This window comes from Pleurodeles waltl, chromosome 11, assembly GCF_031143425.1.
Source record: "Pleurodeles waltl isolate 20211129_DDA chromosome 11, aPleWal1.hap1.20221129, whole genome shotgun sequence".
Taxonomy (NCBI): Eukaryota; Metazoa; Chordata; class Amphibia; order Caudata; family Salamandridae; genus Pleurodeles; species Pleurodeles waltl.
The window spans coordinates 23,233,749-23,248,244 of record NC_090450.1 but is presented as its reverse complement, the minus strand read 5'-3'; the positions used below and the strand labels follow the sequence as shown (position 1 = coordinate 23,248,244).

Below are 14,496 nucleotides of genomic sequence, written 5' to 3'. Positions count from 1 at the left end.
GGGTAAAAACATGCATTAGGCGGATGAACATTTTCACAAAAATAGCCAATTTTTAGCCTCAAAGATTCAAAGCAAATTATCTGAAAATAAATTGCAGATCTAAAGGAAAGTCAATTTCAAAGCCATTGTGTTAGCTAAACTCATACATTTTCAAAGATGGTAAACAGAGACAGAGGTTTGACACTTGTGAGGCGCATTTGTGAGAAGTATTTGACAGGTTCCGAGGTCAAGGAATCTTAGTGGATGTCGACAGCTGGATAATATAATGTCTGTCTGTCCACCTACAGCCCTGATTACGAAGTGGTTACAACCGGAGATGGTGAATACCGCCTGCTGGGGGATTGGAAGCCGAAACTACCGCCTATCCTGAATGTAGACCTTGGAGATGAGGCCCAGCATGCATGTTCTGTATATATTTCACCAAATAAGCAAGTTTTCAATAGGCAGCCCTCTTCTGACAAAGAGATTTTAGCTGCCTTTATCTCTTAGGAGGAAACAGTGGAGATGTGATAACTACTTCAGGATTTGGGATTATGGCACCTTCACAAACTTTTTCTTGCCCAAGGACCATAATTTCGCCCAGCTCATAACCAGGGATAATCTTTTTCCTCCAAGCACCAAAGGATGCAGAATTCCCCAAAGGGACAAGGATTCGTTGTTGGTACACTTTTAGTTAAGTTGCTCACCTTGAAATGTGGAGATCAGAATTAAGTTTAAACTTTTGAACTCGACCAATAACCCAGTGATTCTGGGCAGATCACTTTATTTCTCTGTTTTACAAACTGTTTGGGCAGGTGGTCATCTCCCTTTAATGACCCTACAACCTCATCTTCATCCCTGTGTCCTTTCTGGGGTGGCCGATCCAGACTGTCGTCTGAGTAGAGTCCTAGAGATGTGACTATGTAGAAGAGATGATGGTGCCCCATGGGAGTCAGGGTATCTGATCACCCACACATGGCACATGTCATTGCGGGCAGCCCAATATCAGATGATCCCGCAAGAGGAAGATTGGGCCAATGGCAGGACCAGTAGTGTAGCCCTGGTCCCAAAGACACCAATGCGAGCAAGGGAAATGCCTTCATTTGGCAGTAAAAAAAACAACTATAAGTGGGCCCCTCACACCCCAGAGCCCTGGTGCCACTGCACCCGCTGCACCCGCTGCACTCTGATAGCTACACCACTAAACAGGACTACGGATAAGGCTGTTTAAAAGGGCTCTTCATAGAAGAGGAAACAAAATATCCTGTTTACTTCCTCTCTCATCAATGAAGAAGCGCAGACAATGAGCATTCCAGAATGTCCAGATAATGCCCGTTTCACTTGTGAGATGTATTGTGACGTAATTCAACAGACGGCTCATTCAAGAGAGATGACGACACCTGGCGTTCAAAGCTAATGGAGTAATAGAAAACTAAAAAGAACAATGCCGCACTTTTAGTAACGAGATTCAAATATCTAGTTCTACACCTACTAGAGTAAAAACAAGGTTATACAAAAGCACACTTGTTATAAATTATCGTATATGATAATGAAAGCGCACACAGTGCACCCCTAAAAGCAAGGATGCTAATTCCTAAGTCTCGGTCATGGTTTGCTCTGAAGAGAGGGCTAGGTGTTAAGGCCTGGCGGTGCCGGGGCAACGTGTTATGAGCACTGATTGCCCGGTAGGGTAACTCTTGGGGGTGTCCGCGCAAAGTACATGGAGGGGCCCCCTCTTTTGACTCACTCAGGAGCTCTCAGGCAGGGAACAGTGCTGAGGGGACCCCATGTAGCTCGCCCCACCCCCTTTGTTATGCCACTGTGAAAGCACCTGGGTCAGATGATGGACAAACAAACCTGGGCACAGATAAGATGAAGCCCACTGAGTCACGAAGCGGGTCTGTTACCAAGAGGATGCGGAATGGAAGAAAGGGAGTCGGAGAAAGGCCCCACCCCTGGGGGGTGCTGAGGAACAGACAGAGCTGACAGACACCGTTGGAAACCCGGAGCCATGCACCCCAGCCAGCCACATCTGTTGATGTAATCCTGCCCAGGCGGTGCTCCTAGAACACCCTGGGGCTCAGGCCCCTTCTGGGCGCATTAGCCCGGTGAGACAGGCACCACTTAATCAAGGAAACAAAGGGACCACAGATCAGACTCCAATTTCACTTTCCATGCAAACTTTATATTATCTAATCACCCCTGCTCCTTCTCAGTCTAGCGTTGTCTAATCCCCCATATGCTTCTCAAGCTACCGTAAATGTCTAATCACCCCCTATGCTTCTCAAACTAGCGTTAATGTCTAATCCCCCCTTCTCCTTCTCAAGCTAGCATTAATGTCTAATCCCCCTGCTCCTTCTCACGCTAGCGTTAATGTCTAATCCCCCTGCTCCATCTCAAACTAGCATTAATGTCTAATCCCCCCTATGCTTCTCAAGCTAGCGTTAATGTCTAATCCCCCCTATGCTTCTCAAGATAGCGTTAATGTCTAATCACCCCTGCTCCATCTCAAGCTAGCGTTAATGTCTAATCCCCCTGCTCCTTCTCAAAATAGCATTAATGTCTAATCCCCCTGCTCCTTCTCAAGCTAGCATTAATGTCTAATCACCCCTGCTCCTTTTCAAACTAGCGTTAAAGTCTAATCACCCTTGCTCCTTCTCAAGCTAGCGTTAATGTCTAATCACCCCTGCTCTTTCTCAAGCTAGCATTAACGTCTAATCACCCCTGCTCCTTCTCAAAATAGCATTAACGTCTAATCACCCCTACTGCTTCTCAAGCTAGCATTAATGTTTTATCACCCCTGCTCCTTCTCAAGCTAGCATTAATGTCAAATCCCTCTACTCCTTCTCAAGCTGACATTAATGTCTAATCACCCCTGCTCCTTCTCAAACTAGCATTAATGTCTAATCCCCCTACTCCTTCTCAAGCTAGCATTAATGTATAATCCCCCTACTCCTTCTCAAGATAGGATTAATGTATAATCCCCCTGCTTCTTCTCAAGCTAGCATTAATGTCTAATCACCCCTGCTCATTCTCAAGCTAGCATTAATGTCTAATCACCCCAACTCCTTCTCAAGCTAGCATTAATGTCTAATACCCCTACTTCTCCTCAAGATAGCATTAATGTCTAATCACCCCAACTCCTTCTCAAACTAGCATTAATGTCTAATCTCCCTACTCCTTCTCAAGCTGGCATTAATGTCTAATCACCCCTACTCCTTCTCAAGCTAACATTAACGTCTAATCCCCCTACTCCTTCTCAAGCTAGCATTAATGTCTAATCACCCCTGTTCCTTCTCAAGCTAGCATTAATGTCTAATCCCCCTACTCCTTCTCAAAATAGCATTAATGTCTAATCCCCCTACTTCTTCTCAAACTAGCATTAATGTCTAATCCCCCTACTCCTTCTCAAACTAGGATTAATGTATAATCCCCCCTGCTCCTTCTCAAGCTAGCATTAATGTCTAATCACCCCTGCTCCTTTTCAAGCTAGCGTTAAAGTCTAATCACCCTTGCTCTTTCTCAAGCTAGCATTAACGTCTAATTACCCTTGCTCCTTCTCAAGCTAGCATTAATGTCTAATACCCCTGCTCCTACTCAAGCTAGCATTAATGTCTAACCCCCCTGCTCCATCTCAAGATAGCATTAATGTCTAATCACCCTTGCTCCTTCTCAAGCTAGCATTAATGTCTAATCACCCTTGCTCCTTCTCAATCTAGCATTAATGTCTAATCACCCCTGCTCTTTCTCAAGCTAGCATTAACGTTTAATCACCCTTGCTCCTTCTCAAGCTAGCATTAATGTCTAATACCCCTGCTCCTACTCAAGCTAGCATTAATGTCTAACCCCCTACTCCTTCTCAAGATAGCATTAATGTCTAATCCCCCTGCTCCTTCTCAAGCTAGCGTTAATGTCTAATCCCCCTGCTCCATCTCAAGCTAGCATTAATGTCTAATCACCCTTGCTCCTTCTCAAGCTAGCATTAATGTCTAATCACCCCTGCTCTTTCTCAAGCTAGCATTAACGTCTAATCACCCTTGCTCCTTCTCAAGCTAGCATTAATGTCTAATCACCCTTGCTCCTTCTCAAGCTAGCATTAATGTCTAATCACCCCTGCTCTTTCTCAAGCTAGCATTAATGTCTAATCACCCTTGCTCCTTCTCAAGCTAGCATTAATGTCTAATCACCCTTGCTCCTTCTCAAGCTAGCATTAATGTCTAATCACCCCTGCTCTTTCTCAAGCTAGCATTAATGTCTAATCACCCTTGCTCCTTCTCAAGCTAGCATTAATGTCTAACCCCCCTACTCCTTCTCAAGATAGCATTAATGTCTAATCCCCCTGCTCCTTCTCAAGCTAGCATTAATGTCTAATCCCCCTGCTCCTTCTCAAGCTAGCATTAATGTCTAATCACCCTTGCTCCTTCTCAAGCTAGCGTTAATGTCTAATCCCCCTGCTCCATCTCAAGCTAGCATTAATGTCTAATCACCCCTACTCCTTCTCAAGCTAACATTAACGTCTAACCCCCCTACTCCTTCTCAAGCTAGCATTAACGTCTAACCCCCCTACTCCTTCTCAAGCTAGCATTAACGTCTAACCCCCCTACTCCTTCTCAAGCTAGCATTAACGTCTAATCACCCTTGCTCCTTCTCAAGCTAGCATTAACGTCTAACCCCCCTACTCCTTCTCAAGCTAGCATTAATGTCTAATGACCCTTGCTCCTTCTCAAGCTAGCATTAATGTCTAATACCCCTGCTCCCACTCAAGCTAGCATTAATGTCTAATCACCCTTGCTCCTTCTCAAACTAGGATTAATGTATAATCCCCCCTGCTCCTTCTCAAGCTAGCATTAATGTCTAATCACCCTTGCTCCTTCTCAAGCTAGCATTAATGTCTAATACCCCTGCTCCTACTCGAGCTAGCATTAATGTCTAATACCCCTGCTCCTACTCAAGCTAGCATTAATGTCTAATCCCCCTACTTCTTCTCAAGCTAGCATTAATGTCTAATCCCCCTACTTCTTCTCAAACTAGCATTAATGTCTAACCCCCCTACTCCTTCTCAAGATAGCATTAATGTCTAATCCCCCTACTTCTTCTCAAGCTAGCGTTAATGTCTAATCCCCTACTCCTTCTCAAGCTAGCATTAATCTCATCACTGGGGCAAGAGGCGCACCAGGCACACCAGACTACCAGTTCTACTCAGAGATGCTTGAAACAAGGACCTGCCACCCGGCTGTTACAATGATGTGTTTCAATGGCTCCAATGCCTTTTGGCTAGCTTTGCACTATAGAAATACCACATACATATACATACATAGTCCTCTAGCCATGAATAGTGATACAAAAATGTAAAACTTCTAACTTCCCACATTCCGAGTGGGGAGTTTGAGAATGTCAGTTGCTCTCTGTACTAAGATGATGCATTTTTGATGCAGGCTTGTGCATAGTTGAATCTGAATAAAGAACTATTGAAAAAACTAAGGACTCATTGTTTCATGGCTGGCCAGGAAGGCTACTTAGCTCTTCAGGGGGAAACCAGCACCCCCTGTGGCCTTTTCCCCCCCCAGAAATGAATTTGTCGATATGTTCAGCCAGCTCTCTCTGGGCGTCGAGATTGTTGACAGTGTTGTGGTAAGTTGCCGTTTGTGTCTTGACTTTGTTGGCATTTTCTTTGGACCTTGCCTCTGTGGTGTCCACAGGAGAAATGTACTTGCTTGAGCTTGTTCTGGGTGTGGAGTGATGTGGAGTGATGTGAGAGGCGAAGCCCAGGGCTTGTCGTGCCCTGTGGTCCCACAGTTAGCCCACATCGGAAGCGCAGTGTGAGAGCAAGGGCTGTTGTTCTGAGGACAGGTGGCTTCTGTAACTGCTTGGAGGAGGAGAACCTTTGGATTGTACTTAGGCATAAGGGTGGTCATCAAACCACACAGAAACAGGGACTGCTGTAGAGGAGAGGTTGCAGGCTCCCTGTGAAGAAAGGACCCATGCTTTTCTTGGGTGACAGTGTGTGAAAAAGGTGTGATGCAATGGTACCAGACCTGACCGCTTCAAAATAAACTTTGCCATGTGAGAAGGGGGCATGGCCTTTGAGTGGGTGGGGTTTTGTGCCAAGAACTGCAAGAAAGGTTCTTCTTCTCCTGTCCCCTGCCCCTATGGTCCTCCAGCCCCCCAAAAACAAGTTTGCTGAAGCTGCTGTTGTTGTCCAGGGGTAATTTCATACTTATCAATGGACATCAGCTGTTCAGAGCCTCAAAAGATGAGCTGGAAATACACTCTTTAAAGTGGTGTCCTGCTTGTTGTTTCTGCCACCGTGTGATAGCTCCTCACCGGATCCCTGTGTGAAGGGAGCTGATATCGTGTGACACGTGGTAGGACCGTGGTCTGCAGTTTGAAGGTTTAAATATGGACTTGCAATAAGGTGACCAGGCATCCTGGATTTGCCGGGACAGTCCCAGTTTTTCACCAGCTGTCCCATCACATTTTGGCAAAGTTGGCTCATGTCCCAGTTTTTAAAGTGGGGGCGACTGAAAGCAGTGAAAGGCACTCTTTAGGTATTCTACAGCTTTGCTACTTAGCAGGTGTTGTAAGTGAGCAATTTACCTAACAGGTAAGATGCTGGTTTTAAAGATTAAATTTTATGTCTCTTCAGAATGCCTGCTATGTATTGCTTTGTTGATGAGAGCTGTCATTCCGTAGCTCTACGTTGACGTAAAATTGGAGTCGTTCTTGTAGTTTTGCAAAGTGTCTTGGTTTTTGGTGCACAAGCTCTGGTCACCCTAACTTGCAATAATATCGACCATACGGACTACCAATACGTCATTAAGATTAATTTATAAGGATATTTACAGGTTTATTATTCTTGCCCCCTGATCTACATAATAGGGCTTGACAAAATGTTCCATTCTGCCTATGAAATTTGAGGAATTTGGTGACTCCAGTTAACTCTTGCCACGTGGAATTCTGGTCAAATGTCGCCAATCACCGCATGGCAGAATGTTTTTCCACGAGGCTCCAGAAATCTGAGTGTGAGAGAAATTTGGTGACCATTAGCACCATTTTGGTCACAGGCAGTCAGGGGCTGGTTCTCCAGTAGATTTTATTCTGCTATAGTAGATGTTCTACTTAAGCGGCAGCAAAATCAACTCGAATGGCCGCACGCTTTGCGCACGGCAAGCTACCATTCGCAGTGATTTTTTAGCGCTGCTCATACTGCTTGAGTTAAACTGCAAGGCGAGCAGCGTGACATGCATATTTCCGCCTGTGGGCTAAACTCCACTGAATCTCGCAGTAAGTAACTCTATGTAACTCCATAAAATTCCATAAAGTGAAACTCCACCAATTCCGCCCACCCCTACTACATACCGTCGTGATATTTATATCATGAAGATTAGCAGATACGAGTTAAGAATAGTTCCATGTACTTACTTTGATGATATAGTGATAGTCACTATTGTGAAGTTGATGTTTGCGCAGATCCATAGTTTCCCTTCGATATTCTGAAATACCACAGTAGGCTACCGCAAGCTTCTGGTGAGCAGCACAACCAAGTTCTGCACCGGTGGAGTGAGCCATGCACTGAAATTTAGGAGTGCTGGATGTTAGCGCTTTGAATCATTTAGAGCATAATAAAGAGGAACTAGAGAGTATGACATAAATCCTGTGTACAGATTACACCCTAGCCCAGAGGAAAACCAAAGTGAGTGATAGAATGCTGGATTTGATCACAGGCAGTAGTAATTACTCCCAACTACAATACACACTCATTATTTTTCACACAGTGCTGCTAGACAAAGGGACCTGCTTTATGCAAATGAGTTTTGGTCTTGCTCAGTCTCAAAAGAGCAGCCAAAACTGCCTTGTTCCTTCTAATCAGGAATAGGAAAGAACCCAGAAGTTTTCAACCTTGCAGGCAGATATCAGTGAGGTGGTGCTCGAGTCCTACTGCACAGAAATTGTTAATGAATTTCATTTAGAAAAGCACAAAAACTGAAATATGGCATTATTAACTTTGTCTCAGCGCCTAGTAATTACTCTGGGCTGCTCTTTACTCCATTATTTTGCACACAGTAGTGTCTTAGCTCCAATTTACTGGGTTACAACTGGTAGATCCCCTAAGAAACCAAGTGGTAGAAAGAACAATATAAAACTGTTAGAGAATCTGTTGTTCACAGGTGAAATACATTGGGCACCACCCCATGTCCTTGAAACCATCACACGCAAACAATAGTTGGCATTTTACTATAAGATTATTTCTTTGTTGAAGGGTGGGTCGGAAATAAGGTTTAGGAGGATTGGGTCGTGGATGAATTTTGCCATTTATTACAAGTACATATGTGTTCATCGCAAGAATAATGCTTCTCTTGTTTTTTTTCTTCCTTAGGGAGCGTACAGTGTGTGTGGCTCAGCTGTGACCAGGGAGTGACGGTTTCTCTTGTCCTCTTTCCTTCTCTCAGAATTCCTGCCGACCTCCCGCCATCACCCTCGGGGAAAGAAGAGATACTGCAGTAAGTTGTTGTCTTTTATAGTATGCACCACCACCGATACACACCTGTGGTATTACTCATTTGGGGGACAGAATGTGAGGATTATGCCCCTGGGAGGGGGTGGACAAGCTCTCAGGTACTGGGGAATGGTATAGTATTCATGCACGAGAACACCGTGGTGACTCGAGTAGATGCTGCATGTCTTCAGCGGAACACTCCCCTCCCCCCGATCTGCAAGGCATAGAGAAGAAAGAAAGAAATGGCCTCAAACGCAGGACAGAGGAAAAAATAAAACACAGAAAAAAAGGGAAAAGAAAAAAAATCAATCTACAACAGAAATAAGAAAAACTGAAAGTATACCACAAAATAAACCCTCCCCGCAATATTCAATGCCAGCCCCGGTTCACTCACAGCGAGGGTCTCAACTCTCCCTGAAATTGTGACGGGGTCAGCGCGTAGTCAGGAGGCGATGAACACCACCATTCGTTTGTCCAGGTCTTGTCCTTGACCTCCTCTCTCCGATTGGCGCCTTCGCAGTCGGCTTCCTCCGTCGGGTTGTGCTGTGTCTGGTTTCACAGCCCGTAACCGACACACCCCTTCTTTGTTTTTCTTGCTTCTCAATATATTCGCTTTTTCTTTGTCCTTTTTCCCTTCACATTTTCTATGCTCCTTCACCTCCCCATGCTCTATTTTGTTTCACCCTTTTACTTCCGAGTTCCGCCCTCCTTCCGGTTGATCTCTCAGGTTCATCCAATGGAATTCGTTGGTTGGAGAGTCACTTCCGGCTCTCCGTTCATGAAAGCAAAAGTCCTTTGTCACTGTTGCTGTTTTCGTATCCCTGACCTCCTGACATCTGTTTTCCTTCACTTCTTGTTCCAGGATCCGCGTGGATTGAGTGTGAGTGGAGGGGAGTCGACCGTCTCTGGCCCTAGCAACACGCCTTGTAAAGAGGAGGTTGGGGCAGAAGTACCTTCACATTCTTATATACTATTTGTATAAAAATCATGTTTATTAGAATTACTCTAAATATTATAAACAGCTCAGGGCCAATTATTCAAATTAGTGAAGTCAAATATTCCCAAATTATATTGCATCATATAACCCTGTAGAACTAAATTTATCTAAAGCGATTGTAACCAGCTGTCTTTACAGCATGCTTGAGTAAATTTTAATTATACATTAACGTGCTAATATACCACCAATGTGCTAATTATTCATTGATGTGTTAATATGTCAAGTCATGCAATCTCTTCCTGGATACCCCAAGGTGGGTTCAGGCGTGAAGTCAGAAATTTATCGATCAGCAACCAGTCCATGTATTCGACCACAACCCTCTACTAATAAACTTCTTACCTCTCGTAAGCGTGGTGTTCAATGGAGCGGGAAGAGTTCGGCTCATGCTTACCTACTTCATATGATACCAGATACTAGAGCCATACAATTTGTACGTGGACGCTTACTGCTACGTTCCTTCCTTCTCTCTAGGGGACAGAACACAAAAGGTCATCTCCCTCTTTCAGACCTGCCAACTCACACGGTGCCACCCTGTGTCATATGATTTTGGCTACTTTCACGCCGTCAGCCGGTGAGGAGCCGATATCACACGGTGGCAGAGGAGGTGAGTTGGAAACACCTGCAAGAAGCATTTCCAGCTCACGTTGTGCTTAAGGCCGGCCACAGCTGATGTCCATCAGGGGTTTAAAACCTCCCCAGGACATCAGCCGGAGCCTGCAAATTGTTTTTTTAGAGGGATTAGGAGTTACTCTGGCTCACGGGCAGTAACCTGCCCAAGGCCCGCACTTCACCTTAATAGCCACACCCACCTCAGAAGTACTTTCAGAGCTTCAGAGGATATGGACTTACTGTCCCGCCTCCCCTCCTTAGGCGCCGCCCCCTCCGTGGTGCCTCGTCACACACCGTGAGCTTTATCAGGAAGATGGCAGGTTTGTTCTTACCTATCTCTTGGGCTGCTACTTTTGCAAACAATGTGTGCACCGAAGAAAGCACATTTTCCTTCTTGGTCTTGTTAGCATCCAAGCAACAAATTTGGACTACTTTCTGCTTTCTGGGTCTGGATGCTGCGTGCACCTTGCATGCACAGCATCTGAATACAAAGCGATGTTAAGTTGATGATGGCCATCCTCATCCTCAAACAATGTGAGAGTTCAAGGATTCATTGGAAATGTATAGTTGTTCTAGCAGGCACAATCAGATAGTGCATGCTCCATGAAGCCGTCCTCCAAGTGACGCCAATAATCCGTGACCACTGCGAGCCTTTCCTTCATCAAAATGAGCTTAGCGTGAGTGGAACTGGAGAGTTACGCCTGTGCACTCACTGAGACATGAAAGGTGAGCCATGACAGATAAGAAATAAAGAGCCACAGCACCTCGAGGGCTTCATTTAAGGCTTCAGAGAAGAATTTTAAGGTGGTAAAAGGAGGAAGATACCAGTTTGAAATAGAAGAGAGATAGTGTATGTGTGTGTGTGTGTGTGTTAGTGTAAAGTACAAGAGAGTGTGTTAGAGTGTGTGTGTGTCTTTGTGAATATTTGTGAATGTATGGGCCTCTCAAAGCAGCCACAACCCACAATTCAGTGCTTTATTTACAATGTAGCACTTACCCCTGGTTTTCTGTTCCACACCCCTACCAGCGGCGTACTAAAGGTCCCAGAAGGCTCCGCGGTATGGGGGGGCTCCTGCAGTCCCGCATCCCTTGCGGTGTGAAGGGGCCCCTGAGCTCCAGGGGCTCCCCTCAGCACTGTAACCGGGACAGAGAGCTCCTGAATAAGTGTACTTTGCGGGGAGGGGTCACCCCTCAAGTTTCATTACTCCTCTGACCCCTACATAGAAAAAGAAACAGGATAATACATAGACCCATAAAGAAAGTATCTTCACACCACGGGAATGAAGCATTGGCTGTCTCTATGACTTCTGGAAGTGAATTAATCCAAACTGATATATGCACAGCATCAATGTCCACTTCCATTAGTTAGTAGAGTTCCAACATTTGAATGGAGAATTAGACATTCATCCACTCAGGCAGTGAGAAAAACCATGCTTCACCAACCTATTGCTTTAACAAGAGACTTATGGATCTGACCTCTGTCAGGAATAGGTCTTTCATCAAAAATCACTCCCTGCAACCCTGTGACCCCCACCCCGGGCTCAATATCACAGGTCCCACCTATGACCTACCCAGATCAGGCAGTGGATAAAAGTAACGCATAAGAAATTAGGTTATTAGTTAAGAGTGGTTGACTACTCACCTCCAGTAATAATCACAATCCTAGTCGGGGTGAACTCTCAAAGTCACTAAATCAATGTGCGCTCAGCCTCCCGGGAAGCCAGGGCACAGAGCAGACAAGCTTAACTTAGGGCAATATGTAAGCCTGTGTACAGTCCCGAAACAGTAATAAAGTCAAAATATAACCCAATAAAAATACATAACCTAGTTAGAAAAATAGATCAAATTTTAATAAATAAACGAACGCAAATGACAAAAATCCAATAAGGGAAAGCAGGGATATGAATTGTAAAACATTTTAAATAAAAATATCAGCAGAAAGTATTAGGCTGGTTGTATACAGGGACATGGTTAGAGTAAAAAGCGTAAAATCTCCAGCCGTACAAGGCAGCAGATGGTAATTGAAGAGGGGTTTCACAAGGTTGGATAGCAGTTGAACACGTCCCCTGTGAAGCTGTGGTTTTGAGAAGGTTCCTTGCCAGCCGGATAATTTTGACACCTTCGCCCAACAAGTCAAGATTTCTAAGTTTGCAATCAGTAATTTGATCAATGCTTGGAAACCTTCAGCGGGGCAAGGCTGCAAGCTTAGTCGAAGAGGTCTCTGTGATGCGGCATACCTTCTCCTCAAGGTCCCACTACCCAAGATTCACTGCCATGCCAAAGCTCTGGGAGAGAGAAACCAGAATCTTCAGCCCAGCAGCAACGAACCTCGGGCAGATTGGCTTTGCATGTTTGCCCTGGTCCTCCGGTGCATTCTAATGTTTCTATGAGGAAAAGCCAGCCGTGCTACAGTGAAGTCAGCTTTTAGGTGCTAGTTATAGTAATGACACATTTAACATTAAATTTCTACGTGTTCTACCTTTACGCACCATGCACCATGCCTTATGGGCTGAAAGGGCCACACAAAAGTGACTTATTCAAATTGAAAAGAAAGGTTTTGACATATCAAAAGGGTTTTATGACAGGTTGAATTGCAGTTTTTACACAGTTACTGTCATTCTGCAATGGTAGAACTGAAGCCATATTTGCACTGTCATTGCATTGTATGGCAAAATGGGTGCTGCAGTCCACTAGCGACATTTAACTCACAGGTCCTGGGTGCAGCTGGTGGCATATACTAGGGGACATATCAGTGAGTTAAATGTGCAAAATAGGGATATGCCAATTCAACCATGTTTAAATAGGAAGCACGTGCACTTTGTCAAGGTATTAAAGTGTCAAAGTAGTGAGATGATAATCGTACAGAATATGCCACTTAATGGAACCGGTGTGTCTTTTGCAGCATAATTTGAGAATCATCATATATAATTTAGCCAGCTACTGCCCTTTCAAACTATGGTGGTAAAGCAATTGCTCTGTGGCAACCAGCCACAGTTTTTGAGTTGAAGCATTTCCTTTTTCAAAGTATTACTTTCAGGTGTGTTCATCACCCGCACTGCAGAGTGTTCTCATAAATTATGTAATTTCAGATGATGCAGTCATGTTATGAATGATGTCATAGAACATATCAAAAGTTATGAAACATGGGAGCTAATTAGCAATATTTAGAGCGATCTCGAGTTACAGCTAATTGAGATAACTATAACTGCTGAATCTCGGTGGTTTTGTTAATTTAAAACGGTATGTATTAACTGACATTTTCACCAAGCTACAATGTCCCTTTAACCTTGTTTTTTCTGTGAATTTCTAAGGTGCTTTTAAATGCAAAGCAAGATATTATTACCATCTCTAACTATAACGTCCCCTTAATCTATGTTTCTTTCAGTGAATTTCTAAGGTTTTATTTAATACAAGGTGAGATATTATAACCATACCTAACTATGCCCTCACTTTATCCTTTGTTTTTTTCCAGTAAGATTCTAGGATTCATTTAACGTAAAGTAATATTTTGTAACCGTAAGTAATGCCACCCTCACGCTGCACATGGCCTACAGCCAGGCCTTGTGACCAAATATGGCAAGGTAAGCAACCCCCCATCCGGCAGAACCGAAAGGCCTGCGTCCAATCCCCGCTTGTTCCTCGACCCCACTATTGCACACAAGCCGCATGCAGCAGGATCTGGGTATAGAGCATGGTGCCCAAACTCCCACGCACACAGATTTCTGAATATAAGGAGTGTCATTTTAAGTAAAGCAGAGCTACTAACTTTGTCAAAGGATCAGAACATCAAAGTATAAAAAGTGGGTCTATTGGCTTTTTGAAGAGGGGCAGAATATCAACATGTAGAAATCACATGCATTGTCTTTGTCAGAAATGGCCTTTAAATGTAAAGAAATGTATATGATTACTTTACATAGTTCAGTATTTAATAAAATGGATTGTCATTAAAAATGTAAGAAAGTTTTATTAACTCAAAACCATCAACACACTGTGAGTCTTTTTTGAAAAATGTTCTGGCAACAAAGTTAGATTCATTGCTACATATAATAACAAGGCACAGAAGGTCAGAGGGATTTTTCAGAAAAAATTACCTGTTTTACAAGAGAAGGAAACAATTAAGGTTATTAATGCAATTACATGATTTCTAATGATTTAGATAAAGACAAGGCAATGACGGATGCTGTTTTTTTCACATGTGAAAAATGCAAAGCGCACAGATTTAGCAGGAATGTGAGGAAATTCAGGAAGCCCAATATGAATCAGGCGTTTGTTATCCAGGAAAATTTGTCATGCAATTCAGATTTTTGTGTCTATGCCCTCAAATCAACTTGCAATCAGAATCACGTAGGCAGCAGTATTCACGAAGCAAAAATATGCATAGTGGGGCATATGCGACCTATCATCCGGTATGATA

The 14,496-nt window shown here is 43.9% G+C and overlaps 1 long non-coding RNA gene across 2 annotated transcripts in view; it reads right to left on the bottom strand.

The window, feature by feature from the left end:
- LOC138265263 (uncharacterized) overlaps positions 1-8,907 on the bottom strand; it is a 56,093-nt gene extending 47,186 nt beyond the window's left edge. The window contains exons 1-3 of one of the 2 annotated variants that reach the window (XR_011199326.1): positions 8,871-8,904; positions 8,366-8,456; positions 7,402-7,551 (exon numbers count right to left, since the gene is read on the bottom strand). This is a non-coding gene — a long non-coding RNA (uncharacterized lncRNA). Of the gene's footprint in view, positions 1-7,401; positions 7,552-8,365; positions 8,457-8,870 lie in introns of both variants that reach the window. The other variant, XR_011199325.1, reaches the window with a different exon arrangement.
- Between the last annotated feature and the right edge of the window lie 5,589 nt (positions 8,908-14,496).